The following is a 22,661-nucleotide window of genomic DNA, read 5'->3' on the forward strand; positions in this document are numbered from 1 at the left end:
AGTCCTCAGAGAAACCACTAGGAAGAGGGCTGTCATTTCCCTTGTAGAAGTGACAAGACTATTTTAAACATAACTGACGTCATCATTTAATTTGCTCTAATATTAGAAAGTTTGGAGAGCCTCGGTTCCTCCGCAGCTCTGCAGGCTGGTGGGCCGTGTGCACTGTTATTGGTGACAACACAGCTGGACTGGCTTCATTTGGTGACTTGTTTTCCTCTTTATGGGCATGTATGGGTGCTCATATGTCTACCGTGCTAGTGCAAGTAAGTGCATTTGTGCACATGTGTGTACATGTGTGTGTGTGCTTACATATCTACCAGCGTGTGTGTGTGTGTGTGTGTGCGTGTGCGTGCGCGTGCGTGTGCGTGTGCGTGTGCGTGTGTGTGTGTGTGTGTGTGTGTGTGTGTGTGTGCGCGCGCGCGCGCGCGCGTGCGTGTGTGTTTGGGGGTGGGAGGACGCATCCAGGCCAGAGGACAAGCTCAGGTGTCATTCTTCACCAGCTGTCCACCTTACTTTTGAGGCAGGGTCTCTCACTGGGTTGGAACTTGCCAAGTAGGCTAGACTGGCGAGCCAGTGAGCCCCAGGGGTGTACCTGTCTCCAGCTCCCTAGGATTACAAGCTATGGCCACTACCCCAGCTTTTATGTACGGATCCTGGGATCAGATCAAAGTCCTCTTACTTGAGCTGAAAGCACTTTACAGACCAAGCCCTTGGTTTTTGTTTTGTCTAGTGTTTTGAGACAGATTTGCTAGGTAGCCAAATCCTACTTCAAATTTGTGATCCTCCTGCCTCCACCTTCTGGGTGCTGGGATTATAGACGCCTGCCAAACACTGTTTTTCTGTTTAAAGTGATACAACAGGAAAGGCCTCCACCCTCCCCTCCCTTCCTCCTTCTCTCCCTTTGTGAACAAGCTTTTCAAACCCTCAAAGCTGTGGTGGGGAGATGCTGATGAAGTTATCCTTCAGAAATGACAGGCAGAGCATCCTTGGACACTTGCCAGAACCGCCCTTCCCCGGGAAGAGTTGGCTCCTTCCTTCACGGGCCTCTCTGCTTAGAGGCTAAGATGCTGGAGGCAGGCCTGGGAGGAAATCCCTCTGGCCCTGTGCATGAGTATGCCTCGGGGCAGCAAGGTCACTGTCACTTTAAGGAAGGTGCAGAGTGGAGTTCCTAAGCGGGTGTGTGTAACTTCATCGCAAAGGGAAATGGACTGGAGCCCTTAGTGGTGACAGTCTCTTGGCAGAGCTGTCCTGGCCTCGGGTTGGAAAATGTAGCACTGAGGGAAGGCCCTGGGTCTGTCCAGTTGACATCTCATCGGGACAGAAGCCAGCAGCCAGGGCCAGGGCCAGCAGGTCCGCACCACCCCGGCACCTCCCCCAAAGGCTTGCACAAGCTCTCCTCCTCTCTCCGCCCATCTCAGCAGCCTCTCTGAGAACAGTGAACAAGCGGGACACTGCCTTTGGATCTGTTTTAAAGCCTTGCTCAGCTCCTGAGCTGTTACCTTCAAAGAGTTTGCATTAATTTCCTAACGTCAAAAATACCATCCAGAAGAAAAGACACATTCTAGTGCCCGCCTTTACCTGCTAAGTACCTCACCACTGGCCCCAAGGCACTTCTCCTGGGAATGGAAGGCTGCAAGAACGGAGTTTCTGCTAAGTACTTTTTACTAACGCAGTGCTTTGGAAAGTGAAGCTTATTGTTCTGGAGAACATGGAGTTTCAAGTGTTTGCTTCCTGGGGCTGGAGAATGGCTCCATCACAGAGATTTGAAAGTATGATGACCTGAGTTCAATCCCCAGCACCCAGGTAAAAAAAAGTCCAGTATGACCAGAGCACATCTGAATGCTGGGGCTAGAGAAGACAGAGACGGGTGTTTGCTGGGGAGCCTGCCTAGTCAGTCAGTGAGCTCCAGGTTCAGTGTGAGACCCTGACTCACAAAACTACGGTGGAGAAATGACTAAGGAAGACATTCAATGTCAACTTCTGCACACACACACACACACACACACACACACACACACACACACACAGACAAAGACACAGAGTCAGAGAGCAAATAACAATTTACTTCTTGTACCTTTCTCTTAAATCATATTAGCTGTGATAGTCTCAAATACAAGTTAAAATGTTTTTTTAAAGTGTCCCGAGTCTTTTACTTTGGAACGGAGAAGGGCAGTTTCCTCCCGGAAGATTAGGAAGGATGGATTTCAGGAGCAAACAGGATTGTTTTCATTTCACCCAATCAACAGCCCCCACAGCAAAGATGCATGCCTTTTTTGCCAGCCAGGGAGCAGTGTGAGAAGTGAGCATCACAGAGCTGTGTTGAGGCTTCGGAGAAGCACCTGGCAGGGCCAGCGGAAGTGAGCACCTGATCTCATGCTAGTCAATGACAGCTGAAGACGGATGAGGGGGGCTGGCAGGTGCCACTGTCAAGCTGATTTAAGGTCTGACAGTGTGGCCTTTCACCAAGCAGTCCGGTAAATCAACTAGCGCAGGTCGATAGGGATGTGGGAGGGGTCCCCCGGCCTTCTCCTGGGGCCATCTGTCTCCTAAGTGCCGCCGTTCATCAGGGTGGGGGCAGAAGTCATTCCGCAGACTAAGATGAGATTATGTCACAAGCCTTCCTGTGTAACTAAAGTTTCCCCGGAAGGATTAACTGGAGAAGATGGTTCCATGTAGCCTGGAGGGGGAAGAGTGGCGGGCCAGGCAGATTGCTTTGGTAGAAGGCACGTCTGTTTCCAACAAGTGTCTTTATGTGTGCATGTGTAGGTGTGTGTAAATTTTTGTGTGTGGTACAGGTGTGCATGCACATGTGTGCCTGTGTGTGTGTGTGTGTGTGTGTGTGTGTGTGTGTGTGTGTGCGCGCCAGTAGAAGTCAGAGCTTAGCCTAAGCTGAGGAATCAAGGGTCCATCCACCTGGAATTCTGAGATAGGATCTCTAATTGGCCTGGAACTTTCTAACTGACCAGCCTGACTCACCAGTGAGCCCAGTTCCCGTCAGTATCTGCTCCCAGTGTTGGGTTTACAAGCATGTGCTACCGTGGGTACCAGAGATGGAAGGCACTCTGGTCGTGATGTTTGCATGGCAAAGACTTTACAGACTGAGCCACCACCCAGCTCCCCAGGGGACATTCTTATACACATATGAGTCAGACTCACAGCATGGGGGAGCCCAGGACTGGAAGTTGAGATTCATGCAGCTTATCAGAGGGACCCCAGGGGTGAAAGGTGATCAAAAACATAAAGCTGGAGATGACACTGGTTGTTAGAACCTCCTTCACTTGGTATCTGTGGCAAGAAAATGAGGGATTTGGAGAAACGGATGGGGAAAGAACATCACATAAGCATCAGGGAGACCCAGAGAACAGCATTTCAGCCAATCACAGGCCCAAGGTGAGATTCCACAGCACATTCAGGAATAAGCATGTCCTTTGCTGTTCCTGCAGGCCATGCATGGTCACAAGGGGCCCACACACTTCTCAGGGCTCACACCTGAATTACAACTGTGTGCTACAAAAACACATGGCTGGAGCTGGGATAGTCTCTGCGTGAAAATTGTCCTTCCTCATTCGCAAGGTCTCACAGGCACCTTGTTATCCATAGACTGAAGACCCTGCCTCTGGGTCATATACCTGGGTTCGAGGTCAGCTGGCCTGCTGGTTGACTGCATTCCGGTACATTGCCCTCAGAAGAGACTGGAGAGGACTGCATTTGCTGCATTTGCATTTTGCAAAAAGGCAGAGTTCAGATCCTGTGGGGATGGAGCCAACATAGGCCAGTGGCTTTCAAAGAAGGTCAGTCGGGAGTGGGGCGCCAACCGCAGGGGTCTGTGCCAAGGGCGTGTGCTGAACAGGAACCCTTAAGAGAGCAATGAAAAAGAGTGAAAAGTGAGAGAGAGAGAGATGCAGCTTGTAAATTCACATATGACCTCTGAGGTCCTTCAAGTTCATTTGCTCGCGCACTTCCCTGAAGGACGGACTGCCCTGATTCGCAGAGACCTCTCCAGACTGCTCCAGGTCCTCCTTCCCCGCCATTCCTAGGTGGCTGTGAAGCCTTGTGAAAATTGTCTCACCTCCTCAGACCTCAGGTGGAAGTGGTGGGAATAATGAGTGTCTTCTCCACACAGTTACTGTGAGGATAAACCACACACACAAAGTGCCCGGGCAGAGCAGCGCTGCCTTATCTTATCTTACGAGCACTTACCTTTGCCCCTTCTCTGCTGTTACGACAGGATGCATGAAACTGGGTCACCTATAGAACAGATTTCCTTTGGCTGAGGGTTCTAGAAGTTGGGATATACAAAGCCAGGCAGCCCCTGATAAGAGCCTTGTGACGCTTCAGCTCACATGGACCCACACACAAAAATGTACACAGAGAAAGCCCAGGACCCCGGACACACAAACACTCGTGACAACTCACTCTCGTGGCAAAGAACCCCTCCCAGAAAAATGAATGCAGTCCTGTGTGAAGGACATCAGTACCATCAGAGGGTTCTGTCCCTGTGGCCCACACGCTTCCACAGGTCTTCCACCATGGCTGTCTCAGGGACCGATTTCCACCTGAGTGTCTAATGAAGCACCCCGTGCCGCACAGGAGGGTGATGTAATTATTGCTGATTGACACTTTTTATCCAGCAGCCAGTAGCTCTGATCAGGCAAGAGAGATGGCAGGGGGTGCTGGACGGGACAGAATGGACCCGCTCAGGATTACGGCAGTGCTGAGAACCTTGTCAACATATCCTTTCTTCTCCATCTCAGAGCCCTTATCCCCAGGTTCCTGTCCTAGGACGGTCCTCAGGTGGGAGTAACATCTTTGGACAAATGCTACTGATTGCAAGCCTGTGCTTTTCCTCTGGACATCGTGCTGATTGCTGAACGCCAGCCCATCAGAAGGAAGGCTTAGTCACCCACACTGGCCTCATGTACACAGGTTTTAAGGAAATCTTGAAACTGGGACAAACTGTACTGGATAAGGTGACCCCCACTCACTGCCAGACCAAGTCCTGAGGTTAAAAGAGGAATGTGGGTCCCAGCTCAACCCACGGGTCAAGTGAGAAGGAACAACCTCAGGGCCTAGAGACCCCGCCTACCTTCCTTAAAATATCCCCCAAGCCTACTGACCCTAAGGGCACCAGCTTCTTCTCTTCAGATTTCCCCAGTGGGTTGGTTTTTTTTTGTTTGTTTGTTTGTTTGTTTTTTTGCATTCCTTTTTACACATTATTTGACTATTTCTCATGCACAGACAGAAGCTAGAGCTGTGGCCAGGGCTTTACTGTTCTCTGGAACATCTTGGTTTCTTCATTCACAGCGAGGACTCAGCTCTCAGCCTGGGCTGGCAACCAGATATGCAGAGAAGAGGAATGGGTTCCAGGCTTCTGGGGCCAAAAGGCAGGCTCTGGGTATCTTCGGATCTGCTATCTTCTTGAGGAGTACCAGAGGAAGAGACTAGTCTTAGGTCCCTGCAGGATCTGTTTACTGGTAAACTGATCCTGGGAGATCTGTAGCCATTATCTCTTCCCACAGCATTTGAAGTGTGGAGGAGCTACCGGGCCTGGGAAGAAGCTCCTTGCGGGGAAAGAATGGGGCAAAGAATCCCATGTAGGTAGGACAAGGCTGCCCCTGCCCCTACCTGTCACCCTCTGTGCATCTCAGGCCAAGGATCTCACTAGAAGCAGGTAACCAGTGGCTTTGCCGGAACTAGCTGGATAACCTTAGGGTGGACAACTCCGTCCCATCCTGCCTCACCCACCCCATCAGTGCACAGCATATTTTCCTTCTTGGTACCCTAAAGGGCAGTGGATAGGATATACCCCTGCCACATTAACCTGCAGTGGGCTTTCCACACACGGCTCAGATCTGGTGCTTCTGAGATTGGGGGGTGGGGGTGGGGGATAAGGAAGTCCATCTCTAACCGGTCTCATTCCTCTTCAAGGCTGAAGGCAAGGAGAAAAGCCATTGCCTTGAACCTGAGGCCACCTTAGATTACAAAGCTGGGGAGGGGGGTGCGGAGGTGTGAGGGGACAGATGGTCTCACAACCTCACAAGACAGAGTCTCCCAAGATGAGCCCAGCTATCCATGGGGCCAAGGCTGCAGCTTCAGCAGAAGTGACCATCTCCTGAGGATTAGATCGATCCTTTAAGCAATAGCAGCCGGAAGGAGTTCTGCTCATGTAACAGGATCACAGCAAAGACAATGGTCAAACAGTTCACACCTTGACCAGGATCGATTAACAAAGTATGTCTCTTGTCCCTGACCCCTCCCCGCAAATATTTCTTTTTTTGAGCCTTACCTTCGTGTCAGTGTCCCAAAGACAGACTTGAGGTCCCTGGGCCCTTTTATTTGTTGCGATTCCCAGTATGGCCACAGCAAGTCAATTTCTTCTCTCTACTTTCCCCCATTAGTCTCTTTAGTGTATTGGGGTGTGTGAATGAACTTCACTTTGTGGGGCTCTAAAGCCCAGGCTTTACCCTAAAACCTCTGGTGACATGCTACTTTACAGCAATTAGATCTGTGCATATATTTAGCAACTAAGAGGAAGGCCAATGGCCAAATTAGTGGGTGCATCCTTTCTTGAGTCTCGCTGGAGATGGTGCCAATCAAGGCCAAGAACTGGAAGCTTGTGAACACTCTCCCAGAAAAGAAGCGCAGCAGAGGTTGGAGGGAGATTATTCCAGAAGGATGTTTGTACCTAAAGCAGGAACAGGAATGTCTGCCCAGGGCTGGTAAGGCTGGGACTCCTTAGGTGAAATGAATCCTTTCCAAACTGCCTTAATCCCATCAAAGGATGGGGGATGGACCTGAGGACACCATAATCCCATCAAAGCTGGGAGAGAACCAGGGGATCCCTCTTCCCAGGTCCAGGAAGGAAGCTGCTGGCTGGAAGTGGGAACAGCTTCCACTCCAGGAAGGATAAGACAGGCCACTCATCCTCACCCCAGCAGCCCTTCCATCCAGAGCGGGAGAGACTCGCCCAGCCTTTCAAAATCTTTTGCTAGAGAAACTTCTTGAGTATCCTGCTGAGCTCTTCCTTTCAAAGACAAATTAGTTTCAAACCAGAGGAGCCTGCTGCCTCCAGCCCATCAGCTTCAGGGAGCCCAGACAGATGTCCCCCAGAGCCTGGGACAGGACAGTCAATACCAAATTAAAACTAGCTTTAAAATAAATTAGCAAACAGCACTCTAAGCCCTTCCTGCTGGCTGCTGCCGCTGCTCTTTTCTTTTCAGTCCAATAAAACAATTAACTTTTACGTCTCGATTTATTTAGAAGCAGCTGCCTTGGGGGCAGGGGAACTCTGGCTGGGAACTCTCTCTATAGGGAGAGCAGGGAATCATCGGCCCACGTAAACAGATGAGGCCAGGCTAGGCAGTCGCCACTTAAAAGGCTCTGAGAGGCCTGTGCACTGGTTGGCACTTTCAGGTGAGGTGGCAGCTTTCATGGGGCCTCTGTGGTTGTCTGTCATGCAGGATGCAGAGGAAGTGGTATTTGTGGATTGTCACCATCTGGGATGGACCCAGGGAGCACACCAATGCCAGCAGAAGCTCACTGCCAAGCATTCAGAGCGTAGTGTTGCGCAAGAACCTGTAAACTCATTCTGTGAAATGCCGCTGCGTCGGGACCACTCTCTGTCCCCTCTCTATCCAGATGGCACAGGTAAGGCCTTGGCCAGGCAAGGGGACCAGCTTTCTGCGGCCTGATGCGGTGAGGGCAGATGTGATCAGACCTTCAAAGCTTGATCGTGGTGGGCTGACTGGTGGTCGGGCCCTCGTGAAAGACAAACAGAGGTAGCCACTGTCGCGACACCCATGGGCTGCAGAAAGGAAGCCTGGGAAAGCAGGAAGGTGGGAAAGGAGCCCTAAACATAGCTGAGTGTTGGATCCAGAAACAGAAGGGGTTAAGACGCCAGGGGAGAGGCTGGTCTGAGAAGTCGGAAGTCTGGCAGACATGATCAAGACAGCGGCAGTGACAGAGATCCTGGAGCTTTTGGAGGAGCAGGGTCAGAAGGGAGGCCACCCTGGTCTCACCTCTGTGGGAGATGAGTCAGAGCCTTGACAAGAGAGCCTGGAGTTTGCCTTAGGTGGTGTGAGGGGGGCCAGTGAAGGAGTGGCCTCAGAAAAGGAGGGCACTCAGAAAAGGAGGGTCCAACTGAAGTGGGAGAGGGAGGCTGGCTCTCCTTCCCAAACTTCTCTGAGCAGACCTTATGAAGATCCTGGTTCGGTTTTCTCTTGCAGTTGGGGATCATCCCCGCAGGAGGGGTGATGTCGGTCTCCCTAAGGATCTCCAAGGTCCTGCACGAAGCTGGAAGGAAGCTATGTCTGGCAGAAGACACCACACTGCAGCAGAGGAAATGGGCCCTGCCTCTCCTTCCCTTCTCCTTAGGTGGGGAAAGGTAGAAGTCCTATCAGAATGGAGTTCACTGGATGGGTGGGTAGCACCAACAGCATGAGCCATCAGCGAAGCTAACCAAGCATTGGGAAGAAGGGGCAGTACAGCAGAGGACAGAGCCCGGGCCTGTGATGCCAGGCACACAGAACTCAGGAACAGCTGGTTCAAAGTGAGTCTTGAAGCCTCATGGAAGTGTGTCCCTGTCTGGGGTGATATGCTTCAAGGAAAGCAATGGCTTCAGTGTATCCACTGCTCTCTGCAGAAAGGCTCCAGCTCCATGAGCTCCTGGCTTGTCTGCATAGTGGGGACCCATGTGCCTGCACATGCAGGCAGAATGCCAAGGGTTAAGGGGCCCCTAAAGGGCTTCCTGGGAGGTCTCTTATTCCCCCATGGGAAGCAGATAAGGAAGAGGAATTGTTATATTCAAGAGCCGTGGAATGTCTTCATGGCTTCATACTGACTTTATTTTTTTGAAAGGATTTAATAAAAACTACATAGCCACAGAGGCCACCATCAACAGGGAGGGGCAAGTATCAGACATGCACAGATACACATAAAAAAGCTCAAATGAATGGGGCTAGAGCGCCTTTCACATGGTGATTTCTGACATGCATATGTACGGGTGACTGTGGGAAGGTAGGGCACCCCACGGACAAAACTTTTTGGAGAAGCACACCTCCAAACACACAGAAGATCACCCACTGAACCTGAGGGTGACCTGGGCTTCCTCCCAGAGCCCTCGGCCAACTGCAACTAAGCATTTATCAGCCTCTGCTGCCCTCTACTGGTAGCATCTGGAAACACTCACACTTGGTTCCTTCCGAGCCAAACAAGAGGTCCTGTGAGTTCTCCATAGGTGTCCTCACTGGCCAGAATCAACATGCAAGTTTGCTGCAAACCCCAAAGTGAAATCCAGACAGAAAACTACCCACCAATTCCCTACATTTCAAAATTAATTCTAATAGAAACAGCTACAAAGACTAATGTTGAAAACAATGTCTATGAAGTGGACAGAGTACAACAAACATGCCTTATCCATGGTAGGTTAGCTTTCCACACATTCAGTTACCCTCACTCAATTGTGCCCTAGAAATACAGAATGGAAAACTACAGGAATAAGCAACTCATAAGTTTTAAATTGCGCATTGCTCAAATAGCAGGGTGAACTAGAACCATCCCTCTATCCTGTGTATCCACACCGTATGTTACCCATCCGATAGTTAGCTGAGCAGCAGCTGTCTTAGTGATGAGATGGGCCGTGGAGATAATGCAGAGGTTGGGAGGGCGTTCCAGGGCATGACCAGTAGAGCAGACCTACTCCGGCTCTATACAAATGTACTGCAGGCCACATGGGATGAATCACAGTATCCCATGGTGTCTGGCACTATTCCAGTCTCGGGCGTCATCCTGGGTACACTGTACCTGCCCTAGTTAACTGCTGGGTTCACTCACCGGACCTCAGTTTCTGAAGTGACCACCAGGGGGCAATGCTCCCCGCACCTCCCAGGCACCCAGACCACCGGATTTCTCACAACCAGACCTCACCCTCGGCTTCCCTGGCACATGGAAGCAATCCTGGGCTGTGCGCACATGGCTAAGCCAAGCGGAACTCGGGGGACAGTGGCCACCTGAGGGTGCTATGTGTTGGCCTCTGACCTACAGCAGCAGCCTTTTAGCTTACAAATAAGGGAACTGAGGCCAGAGGAGCTCCAGGGCCCATGGCCTTTAGCCCATCTGCCAAGCACAGATACTCACTAATGGGCAAATCTCTCCTGGAAGAGACTCCCAACAGTTGCCTAAAACTCGGTTAACTCTCACCACGACAGACAGACGTCCAGTAATTCCCGGGTTAACATCGGACAGTAAGTAGTCTCATGCGGAAGGCTAAGGCTAGTGACCTCCATCTTTGCCTTCCCCGGGGAGTCTGTTGAGGGAAGTTTCCCTGGGGAAATGTGAACAGACGTCCACGCACCCCAGATAGGGCATTGTCATAGTTTACTTTTCTGTTACTATGATAAAAAAAACACCATGACTTAAAGCAACTCTAGGAGGAAAGGCTTTACTCTCAGTCCGTCATAAAGGGAAAAGGAAGTCGGAGCAGGAACCTGGAGGCAGGAGCTGGAGCAGAAGCCTTAGAGGAGTGCTGTTTACTTGCTCCCTGTGGCTTTATTATTCAACCCGAGACCATCTGCCCAGAGGTCAGCCCACAGCGAGCTAGGCCCCTCCCACAACGAGCTAAGCCCCTCCCACAAAAACGATCAATCAAGAAAATACCCTCACAGACTTGCCCACAGGTCAACCTGGTGGAGGCATTTTCTCAGTTGAGGTTCCCTCTTCCCAGATGACCTGAGCTCATGTCGAGTTGACAAAAAACCTAACCAGCACAGGCCCCCTCAACAGACCAGAGCACAACCCCACCCAAATCCAACCTTGAAGCCAATGAGCTCATTGACCTTAGGGAGCATGCGTGAGGGGCTCCTTACAGGCGTGTGGGGGACTCCAAAGCCGCAGCGCTGCCGACTTCCCCATGGCTGCACGGATGCAGCGCCCCCTTCCTCGGCCAACTTTCCATTCTCTACGTACTCCAGCATCTCCTGAGACCACAACAAGACCACATGCAATTCGGGCAGAGTTATATACCAGCGACAGGGTAGGCTAGAGGAAGGTGACTGAGACCTCAGATGAGGGTCCAGGGACCCCACCCCCACCCCCTCCTTCTATGGGGTATCATGAGTAGCCACAGCTGTTTCTGACGAAGACGGTGAAGGCTGCTATGCTAAGGAAACAGCAGTCTACACCTCAGAAACGCTGGGGCTCACCCAAGAGGAGCCAGTGGTCACAGCTGCTTGTCCTGAGGTTCAGCAGCACAATTTTTAGGGTGAGCAGGGGATTGGGGGGGCGTAAGGAACCTGAGACCCCTAACAGTGGACCTCTAGAATCATCCATCTATCAATCTATTTTGCTCGTCTTCAATTTTGTGGCAAATGCTTTAACTCTAAGTCATGTCTATGTCCGACCACAATGGAGCATCCAAGCCTCTCAGGCCCTCTTCCGGGGCTGTCCTTTGCTAGCAGAGCAGCAACTCTTCAAGGCACAGTAGAGGATGGTGATATCTGCAGGCCTACGAGGCGAGACACAGTTGGGTTCTCTGAAAAATCTGGGTCATTTCCTGGCGTGGTTCCAGATTTTAATACTTTACCTCTGAGAAAAGGAATTAAAAAAATCACTTTGGGACTATGAAAGCATCTCCTGGAAAACACGAGGCTTATAGATTTCTGTGGCTCACCTGTCCACTGTCAGCGTCATCCCCGATGTCTCTTCTTAGAAACGGATTAATGAGATTATTTGTGAGGCTTACCCATAGAGGCTTGTAGGGAAACAGGAAATGAAAATGTGAACTTAGAAGCTAACAGAGTAGCTGGACTTAACTCAGCTTCGAAACCTGGGGTGAATCAGTGTTGACTTTTCTGGGCTTGGGTTAGCTCATCTGCTATAATAACACCACAGCCTGGAAAAAAAAAATCACCTGGTGGCCAGCAACGAAAAGATTCCCAGAACCCTCTGGAATGAAACATTCCCTAACTACAAACTGCAAGGACCAGTTCAAGATCATGACTGCTGTGGTGAGGGAGGAAGGAACCAGACCAGGGGAGAGCAGAAACTGGACGTCTGCATTCCAGTAGTATTTATTTCTTTGACGTGGAAAATACTAGAAGAGGGCTGGGGAGGATGCACAGTGGCCTGAACAGTTGCCTGATATGTGTCAGGTTCAAGCCTCAGCACTGAAAAAGAAAATTAAGAATAAACAAGTTCAAGATGTGCCAGACAACACAGTACTCAACTGCACTATGCACTGGAAAATGCTGGAAAGGTGGCTTTTAAAAGATTTGTTGAGGGGGCACTGGCTAAGGTACAGCTATAGGAGTCTAGGTGTGCATGTATTTTCATTTCTCTTGTGTATGTACCGAGGAGATGAATGGCTGGATCACACGGTTAACTCTGCTCTTGGAAGAGCTGGAAGCCTGTTTTCCAAAAAGGTTGTGCCATATCACATTCCCACCAGCAGTTACTGGGGCTGTAATTCACAGCGCCTGCAGCATAGGCCCACCACGCCATGAAGTCTTCTCTTCTGTTTCACTTTGTTTGTTTGTCTGTTTGCCTGCTTTTAAGACAAAGTTTGGCTACATTGCCCAGGATGGTCTTGACTCCCTGGACTCAAGCCTCAGCCTCCCTAGTGCTAGAACTATGGGCTTGTGACTTTGCTGCTAGATGTGTGTACATCACTTGTTTATTTCTGGGTTTTTAAGACTGAATCTCCTGTACCTCAGGTTGGCCTCAAACTTACCATGTAGCTGAGAATGACCTTGAACTCCTGTATTATCCTCTCCCAGCGCTGGAGCTTCAAGAGTCTGACATCCCACTTGGCTTATCTGGCTTTTTAATTCTTAGCCTTCGAGTTGGTGTGAAGTGATATTTCCTGGGGTTTTCATCTACACGTCCATAATGAATGATAAAGAACATAGACTTTACTGGTTTAAATTCTGGGTGGTGGGGATGTGAGTGACTGGCATATCTTTATTTTCCACATGCTCACATAGTATTTTAAGACATGAGGCTTGCTGTTGTGCTGACAAAGCGTTTACCCCATAGTGAGATCTTCAAAAACAGTAATGGCGCTTTAGCCATGGAGGAGTTGGCCTCTGACCTCACCACATTCCATCCCCTTAGCCTAGTCAGCCTCTGGCTCTGCTGGAAAGGCCAGGGCTGCCTTAGCTTTGTGTCCAGCCCTGGCAGTCCTCGCAGCAAAGTGACAGAAGTCCACTAGAGGGCTCTCAAACACAACAGTGAGTAGAGGGGTCCTTCCCTTGCAGAGTGTACCGGCTGCACAGCTGGTGGCCCTGTCCTACGGCCCCCCGGGGCCTGCCCAATGCCACTTACAGCAGTGGTCAGCAGTAACGGATGGGGTTACAGCATTATGATCTTGCACAAGTCCTGTCCTTCTGGTATGTCCCTCGTCCACATTTCCAAAGATGTCCTGCTACCCAGCCAGGGTCTAGGCTGACACTAGGTCCGGCAGCTTCTGTCTGTCCTCCATCTATCTGTCCTCCTCTCTCCCAACAGAGATGTTTGTGGAACTTGGACAGCGTCTCTGAGAGAGTGCTGTGGTCAGTGGAGGACTGTGTGTTTCCCCCGCCCTTGAAATTGGAATGTTAAAAACCCCATTCAAAGTGACGGCGGGAGCTGGGGTAAGAAGAGGTATAGGGTGTGTTCCTCATGAAGAGGGTGGTATGTGAAGGAGCGGGTCTCACTGAGCTCCCTTGCCACCTCCCACACCTGAGGACACAGTGAGAAGGCATGTTTATGGGCCAGAAAATGGACCCCTGCCAAACACTGAACACCAGCACATTGACCTGGCCTAATCCAGCCTCTAGATAGGGAGAAATACACTGCTGTTGTATATATACATTGCTGCTGTATGCACTGCTGTTGTATGCACTGCTGTTGTATGCACTGCTGTTGTATGCACTGCTGCTGTATGCACTGCTGCTGTATGTACTGCTGCTGTATGCACTATTGTTGTATGCACTGCTGCTGTATGCACCGCTGCTTTATGCACTGCTGCTGTATGCACCACTGTTTGTATACACTGCTGTTGTATGCACTGCTGTTGAATGCACTGCTGTTGTATGCACTGCTGTTGTATGCACTGCTACTGTATGCACTGCTGCTGTATACACTGCTGCTGTATGCACTGCTGCTGTATGCACTGCTGCTGTATGCACTGCTGCTGTATACACTGCTGTTGTATGCACTGCTGTTGAATGCACTGCTGTTGTGTACATTGCTGTTGTATGCACTACTGCTGCATGCACTGCTGTTGTATACAAAGTGTACAATACATTGCCACGCAGTCTGCAGCATTTTGTTACAGCAGCCTGAGCTGACTGAGAACTGCTGTATCTCTTGTATCCCAAAGCCAGGTCCTCCCCAGGGATCCGTTCCTGTGACCTCCTAACTGTTTGCCCTTTGTTGCCACCAGAGGAAATTGAGCCACCTGGAGGGAGGCCCAAGAGCATCTTTCTGCATCCTCTGGGGGAGCCAGGGCTGTAGCTCAGTGGCAGAGCACTTCTCTAGCATGTGGGGTGTAAGGCCTTGGGCTCAATAGCCAGTAACACAACACTCTATATCTCCATCCTTGGGGTGCCTTGGGCTGTGGTGAGGTCCGATTCCACAGAACTGTAGACAAGGGCTGTCACTAATGGTAACAGAACTGAACTCTTCTCTACCACTTCCTGTTTGCAGTATCAAGGCCAGAAGCAGTCTAAAAATTATTCTTGTTCCTCTTCGTTATCTTTCTCTATTTCAAAGACTATAAGGAACATCTTTGGACCACCACCTAGCTTCAACCAGGAGAACCTTAGCCCCAACTGCTGCAGTCTCCACACAGCTACTGTGCCCCAAGGAGAGAGAAGGAAGCTCCATGTGGCAGGTGCACCAGGGGCCCTAAGGCAGAGTCCTCTCTCTCCACTTCCCTCTGACCAGATTGCTCTGCTAGCCCTGTGAGGAAGTCTTCAGGCCCCAGGCTCCAGCTGAGGACTTCCAGAAGCCAAGCAAAAGCTTTCACCCGGCACCTTTCCTGTCTGAGCACTGACCGACAGTTTTACTTGGTGGAAAAAAACTTATTCGTCACCTCCAATATGTTCTCTCCATCCCCCCAGTCATTCCCCAAGTCATCCACTCAGGAGGGGCACATGAGGGCTGCTGACCACTGCCACTGCCTCCGGGGTCAGGCTGGACCCGGTCTTTAACAGTCATTTACAGTCATGGTCAGCCTTGCTCCTCACCACAGTCTCTGTTGCTTTGATTGAAGGGCATCAACATTGCTGAATGGATGACCTTGGGCTGCGAGGGAACACTCCCAAGTATTGCTGACAACTGTTTACCCAGCAGGGCCTGAGCAAGCAACCGGACCTGTTTCCGGGAGTGGGAGGTCTTGGAGAGTAGGAAGCACACTTTGACCTCAGGTCTATATTTCCTTCCCAAGATGCCGAGGTGAAGGCCAGCATCCTATCTACAAGGCTGCTCAGCTCTCCCCTTCGGAAATCCCTCCCTGCTGACACCCAGCCCTGCCATTCCCTCAAACACTGTAGCTGTCTTTGTGCATCTGCATCGGTGAATCTTGCTTGTCAACTTGACTGGATCTGGAATCAACTAACAAGTCCCTAAGCACTATTAGGAGAAATTTTCTTCATCAGATCATTTGAAGAGGAAAATACACCTAAATGTGGGCGGCACCTTCTGGTGTCAGTTAAGGAGATAGAAGGGAGGCTGGAGAGTAGCTCAGTGGTTAGGGGCACGGGCTGCTGGGGACCAAGGTTTGATTCCCAGCGCCCACGTGGTGGCTCACAACCGTATGCAAGTCCAGTTCCAGGGGATCCAGTGACCTCTTCTGGCCTTCTCAAGCACCAGGCATTCACAGACATACACGGAGGCCAAATCCCCATAAAACATTTTTTTTTTTTTCTAAAATAAGACAGAAGGAGAAAGCTTTGCTCCTGCCGGCTTACCTTCACTTGCCCTGGCAAGTTCGTCTATTCTGTTGCTGCTGTTTTTGGTTCACGCACTGATGCTGGAAGAGCCCAGCTTCGAGCTTCCGACTAGGACTGAAGATCAGCAGCTCTCCCGAAGTCCTCCAGGCTTTCAGTGACAGACTGGGACTTCCGAGGCTTCCAGCCTTGTGAACTGAGCAGCTGCTGAATTCCTAAACCTTCTCCGATATGATCCATACATGTAAGCCAATCTAAGAAATCCCACTGTAATATATGCTCATTCTATTGGTTCTGTTCCTCAAGAGAACCCTGTCCAATACAATATCGTGTTACCAGGTCTGTTCTGAAGGTAGCTGTCAGGTGGTATTTCTGCACTGATTGGGTCCCAGGCAGGCAGCAAGCCTTGTACCGCTCAGCTCACAGTGGAAGCAGCTCAAACACACAGCCTTGGGCAGCTTCTTCAGTCTCTTCCTGTCCCGGGCAGAGATTGCCTGCCTTCCCTTGCAGTAGACAGTGGCGAACGGCACTTTCCAAGCAACCCTGATGAGCCAAGGATGGAGCTGCTGGGCGTCTGCACTGGACGGTGCCCCCTCTTGTTGCCTAGCCTCCATCTACACCTGGAGGGTAAATGCAGCCTGTTCTGTTAGGAATCCCTGACTAGATCAAGTCCATTCCTTTCCACTCCTGAAGGCCAGCTGCAGTACAGCATGAAGATAAGGAACAAGAATTGCTGCTTCAGACCTTCATGGGAGACCGACAACCTTTGACCTACACATAGGTTCTGATTCTAATGTTCATCCTGGGTCATGAGTTAAAGGCTTGGTCCCCAGCCTGGTGGGAAGTCATGATACCTTTAAAAAGAGATTAAGTCCTTGGAGTGTGTCCTTGAAAGAGATGGTGTGGCCTGAGCCCCTTTCTTCTTTCTCTCTTATTGGTGCTGTGACATGTTACCTCGTCACAGACCCAAATGCAACAAGGCCAGCTGTCCATGGACTGAAACCTTTAAAGCTGCAACCAAAATAAATCTCAAAGATGTGAGTTGTCTTGGCTGTTTATTGTGGTATCAGGAAGCTATCAGATGAGCAATGGTAAAATCATGGGTCATATTAAAGACCCACAACCTTCCATCTCCTAGGAATTCTATGTGGGCCCCTGGTTGATGAAAAGAGCAAAACCAGGTGTGTGACATCTGTTTGACAAATGTTTTTCTGCTTGCTTCGGCCAGCATGGCAGATGTGGAAAGCAAGAGGTCTCCATGAGGGGTCCCAGTCTCTCAACCTCCCAGGCAGCTCTGTGAGTTCTGCAGGTCATAACAGCGCTCATGCGTCTTTCCTTTGCTGTGGGCTGGTACTTGAACGGATGCAAAAACAAGGTCAGGGAATGTGACTTGTACCTCGGCATGAAGCAAAACACTGGTACCAAACCATTGTCATTGTGTCATCTGGCCCATGGAAGGCAGCAACTGTGTCTGCCTAGGGACACCTTTTATCAGAATGAAACTCTGGATCGAGTGTGTCTGTAGCATACTGTGTGCTGTCATTAGCTCCGGGTGGACTCTCGAAGCATCGTTGAATGTCCACGAAACTGACTGATTTTCTCATGGGACTCTGTGTTTACTTGAATGACTGGTAAAGCATCGTTTCTCAACTGTGAACATTTGACAACATTTTTCCCAAAAGTGAACTAAGTAAGTTTGACACATCAAGGAAAACACAAACAATAATAATGATGATGGTGATGATCAGAATTTAGAAAACTTGTATCTGCCACATATGTATCTTGCATTTCTGAAATTGGTGGTGAAATAACCACCGTGCATTTTTTAAAGGTTTCCTTTTCTTATTTTGTGTGTGTGTGTGTGTGTGTGTGTGTGTGTGTGTGTGTGTGTGTGTGTGTTAGTATGACATGTGTATTACCCTCAGAGGCCAGCAGAGGGTATTAGCTCCTCTGGAGCTGGAGCTACAGGCAGTTGGAAGCAACCCTGCCTGGGTGCTAAGAACTAGAGGTCCCTCTGGAAGAACACAAGGTACTCTTAACCACTGAACCATCTCTCCAGCCCCTAGTGTGAATGTTAGTGAAGACTAGATTAATGTTTGGAAGATATGGATAAGTGGGTGAGTTAGTTGTTTCTAAATGACCTTAGTTTAATGTTACAAAATTATGAGTGAGTTAAAAAAATAATTCACAACACAGGAGATAAATAGTTTTTAATGGAGAAGGAAAAATCCACTCACGTACTTCCAGCCTCCACGTGCAGATGACTTTTAAGGAAGACTGTAATGATCCATGTGAGATGATCATGGGCAATCACACTAATGAAGCCAATAACGAGTTTTAAGTCCTTTTTACTGATGGCCAGACCAAGAGCAGGCTTGAGCCTCCAAAAAAAATCTCTTGGTGCCCAAGTCCAGAGATACAGTGTTTTTAAAAGCAAAAACCACAGAGATACTTCAGAGTTAGATGAGGGTCACGTAGCCTTGAAACATTCATTCCTGGCAGAGCATAATAGTTATTTTAGATATAACTTGCCAATTATTTTGTTCAGTGCATCCGGACCATGGTCAAGGCCATGAAAATCTCCAATATTTTGCCAAGGCAGATGTAACTATTGGCAGTAGAGGGCTGAGAACTGTCTAAGCAAACACAAAGTGGAGCCAGAACAGAATGGTGCTACCTTGGCCATTCAAGTCATTTGTCAGGTTGGGGGCAAGGTCAAGGAAGAAGCTCACTGTCATCTAGAGGAACTATTTAGGGCCCGGAGAAGACTCAGCAGATAAAAGCACCTGCTGCCAAGTCTGATGACCTGAGTTCAATTCCTGGGACTCACATGACTCCTCAAAGTTGTTCTCTGACTTCCTTACTTGAGCATTGACATGTATATGTGACCCCTGCATTCATACAAAATAAAAAATTTTAAATGTAATCAAATACTTTACAAAGCTGTTAAGATCATTGTCTTTCCTCTAATACATCTAATTGTCTAGACACAAGGCTGAATTTTCTTAAACCCAAATAACTGATAGACTAACAATAAAAGCAGAGGTGAGAATCTATCCATCTCTGTAAAGTTAGATATTAAATTTATAGAATGCTTTCTTTTTCTGAATTATATGTTTGTTTAGAAATATACTGACTTTTAGCCAGTGCCAGCCCTTGTTTGAGGTCAGAGCACTAGCAGCGAAGCTAAGGCCATCCCTGTCTCCTGACCATTATTCCCATCTGTTAAGAGGCCCTTGAGAGGCCCCACAGCTCCAGTAGCTCCCTTCCACCTGCCACCTGTCGTCATATGGGCTCCCCGTGGCCTGGGCACTGCTCTGGAAGCACAGTGTTGACTGTACACCTCCCTCCCTCAGCTCCAGCCTCTGCATCCTGCACTCTGTGACTACTCAGTGAATATATGATTGCAGAGAGAGCACTGGAGCTGAGTTTCTGACACAGTGTATGCTCTCTCCACTGCACCAATGGCCACCAGTAGAATAATGCCTAGTTACCACTGTGACGGCATCATGAAAAGAGATGTCTTTAAAACAGACATTTTAAACCCAGGACCTATTTGAGAAGCCAGGGAAGAAAACACACGGTTTGCCTTCCAATGAAACTGGTTTTATTTCTCATCAAAAGGCGAATATCTACCCATGTCAATATTGTAAGAATCCAGCACACTCAGTAACTAAAATAACACATGCCTTCGGGTGGCTGGTGGAGTTCAGAGTCTAGTTCTGGACATGTAGTTCTGACTTTTACAGCCACTGTATACACACACAGGGCCATAGTCAGCCTCGCTGACTAATAATTCTCAGCCTCTCACCCACTGTGTGTACTTTTGCTGCCCCGGACTCTGTAAGATCTTGAGTGTGCAGCATTTAGGTGGACACACTGGTGTGCATCTGGAAAACAGTGAGAACTGTGTGTGTGGCTTTCCTAGTGGAGCCTTAAGGACCAGGACCAATGAAGACTCGGGCTTCACCCCATCTCTGCTTTGACTGAGAAAGGAAAAGCCCCAGGGACAGCACACTGATCTACAATGAGACCCATGCTTGTTGAAGCAGGTATACCTCAAGAGAGCCAGAGGAACGGCCAGTCTACTGGGGACCAAGGCAAAAACAGAAATCTGTGCTCTGCTAAGCAGGAAGGAATCCAAAAAGCAGAAAGGAAGTCTTCAGAAGCAACAACTGAAATGGTGAACGAGAAAATACAGAGCATGTCTCCCCACCTTCTACTAAACATTTCAACACTGAAGATGAACCTTGCACAGTGTGAAGCCTTCCACGGATACCTCTTCCTCCTTTGCTGGGTGTGTGGGAGGCTCTGTGGGAGAGACCCCTTCACAGCTCAGGTTAGCTTTCAAGTCCACCTGAAGGCTTACTTGAAACGAACGGCCCGAAGAAGCTGAATGTACAAGAGACACAAACAGGATGTGGCACGGCATCCCATCCTATGCGAAAGGGTCCGTCAGGAATGCCACATTTCCTCAGGGACAGAAATGGGGGACCAGGAGGGCGGCCATTCTGTCCCCACCTGTTCATAGCGCTGGGTCCCATGTGGGTGGAAAGGGCCCGAGAGCTGCTTGCAGTTCTGCTGCTGGGCTTACATTTTCTGTGTACTGCCTGTTGGCCTACAGAGCAGAGGGGCATACATAGCCTGCAGAGGGACAAGGGTGGCAGCATTGGTGTCTTCCTTTCCTTCCACACAATCTGCAGACTTGCAGTTCCAGGATTGGAGCATGGCCCTTGGAGTGTGTTCTCAGACCCTTCTCACCAGGCCAGAGCATTACACTCTGCTGCTGTCCTCCACTTCTTTGGTGATTTCCTGGTCCTAAGGATCCCCCATTCGATGCCTGTTATCCCTAGCTTTCCCTCCTATTATTTAGTCGTGTTTTATTGAGTAAAGAGCTAAGTGGAGGGAGTTGGGGGGGGGGGCAACGACTTGGACTCTGCTACTTCCTACAACTGGCAGTGAGATGATAAAGCTACCATAATGTTCTTCCAGCCGGACATCCAAGTACCGAGAGAGTGGAGACACCTGGGCTGCCGTACAATTCTCCAGCTGCATGAGGGGTCAGCTTCCACACACTGGCTGGTGACCTTGTCTGAGGTCATCTCCCCAAACAGTGCCCCCCTGAGTCCCTGGGGTTGCCTGGTTAGGAGATGACAGGGATGCTAAGGGTCCACGGAGATCCACTGCTCTCCAAGCTCATATGTCAGCCCTGTATTTTACACACTGGGCCAGTTGCTTATCTGGATTGTTGAAGAAATGACTTTAGGCAATAGTAAATTGACTTCAAGCCCATGGGTTGGCTCCCATTTAAGAGAAAGAGGGTGCTGAGGAGCACCAGAGGGTGTGGGGAGCATCTCTGAGGGGCTTAGCCTGACTTCTCGGTGCACAGGCCTCTGACACGCTTCAGCAGGCAAGAGGGGGCTGAGGTGTACACCTGCAATTTCATTGTGACATTTAGAGAATTCCCAAAACTGTATGGTCAGAGAGGCTAGATGTAAGGCTGTGGTTTGGAAACACCCCCTAGCACACACCAAATGTCATGTCCAAGGGAACACGGCATCTGGTTCCATCTAACTAGCCTGGAACTCCCAACATACCAGACTGAGTTCAAAGTTGTGCAATCCTCTGCTTCCTGTGAGCTGGGGTCACAGGTGTGGGCCACCAAACAATGTGGTTCTCCAAGGGAGAGATCATATTGTGATCACTGAAACACCCTCATTCTATGGAATATTTTTATATATTTTTTAAAAAGGTGTTTCAGGTGGATCCATTGCAGAAATGTAAGTGACTGCATACACATTAATAGTTTTGGGTAGCAAATTACTATCCAGCACCCTTGGAAGGAAAGGCCATCCATCTCATGGTGTCTCGGATGTTCACTGAAATACTGTTCTCCTGCCTGGAAGAGGAGGCCTGGATGGACCCCGTAGCTGAAGTTTTCTTTGGTCCTGTCCAGCCCCACAGACTCTGCAGCTGCTTATAAAATAATCACTCAGAAGCTTATATTAATTAAAACTGCTCTGTCATTAGCTCAGGCCTACCACTGACTAGCTCTTACATTTAAATTCAGCCCATTTCTGTTAATCTAGATGTTGCCACATGTTCTGTGGCTTCACCTGTGTGCTATTACTTGCTGCTCCCTGGACAGTGGGCTGGCATCTCCTGACTCAGCCTTCCTGTTCCCAGAATTCTCTTTGTCTGTTTACCCTGCCTATACTTCCTACCTGGCTACTGGCCAATCAGCATTTTATTTGTCAACCAATCAGAGCAACACATTCACAGCATACAGATTGATATCCACAGCAGGACCCCCTGTGGAAGGGTAATGTTTGGTCCTTGCTTAAGGAGACTCACTGAAGGCATGTGGGAGTTCATCACCTGCTGCCTTCACACATAGCAAAGGCACCTCACTTCACCTCTCTTTGTAAAGCAGGATTCTGTTTTTTATATATAAACCAAAATTTTTAGATGAACAATAATGAGTCATTTTAAATTTTACATTCATGTGTTTATTTTGTGTATTATATGGGGAAGCATGGTTGTGCCTATGGGCATGCACATGCCACAATGTGTGAACGGAGATCAGAGGACTGCTTGTAGGAGTCAGCTCTCTCTTTCCTCTATGTGGGTCATTTAGAATGGACTAGGATCATCAGGCTTGGTGGCCAGCACTTTTACCCACTAAGCTATTGTTGCCCAAATCCAAACTGTATAATAATTTAATAGTAGGTCCAC

At 49.4% G+C, this 22,661-nt stretch overlaps 1 pseudogene; it reads right to left on the reverse strand.

Moving 5' to 3' along the window:
- LOC121830885 (small ribosomal subunit protein uS10 pseudogene) overlaps positions 1-4,031 on the reverse strand; it is a 59,202-nt pseudogene extending 55,171 nt beyond the window's left edge.
- Between the last annotated feature and the right edge of the window lie 18,630 nt (positions 4,032-22,661).

Source organism: Peromyscus maniculatus, chromosome 1, assembly GCF_049852395.1.
Source record: "Peromyscus maniculatus bairdii isolate BWxNUB_F1_BW_parent chromosome 1, HU_Pman_BW_mat_3.1, whole genome shotgun sequence".
NCBI lineage: Eukaryota > Metazoa > Chordata > Mammalia > Rodentia > Cricetidae > Peromyscus > Peromyscus maniculatus.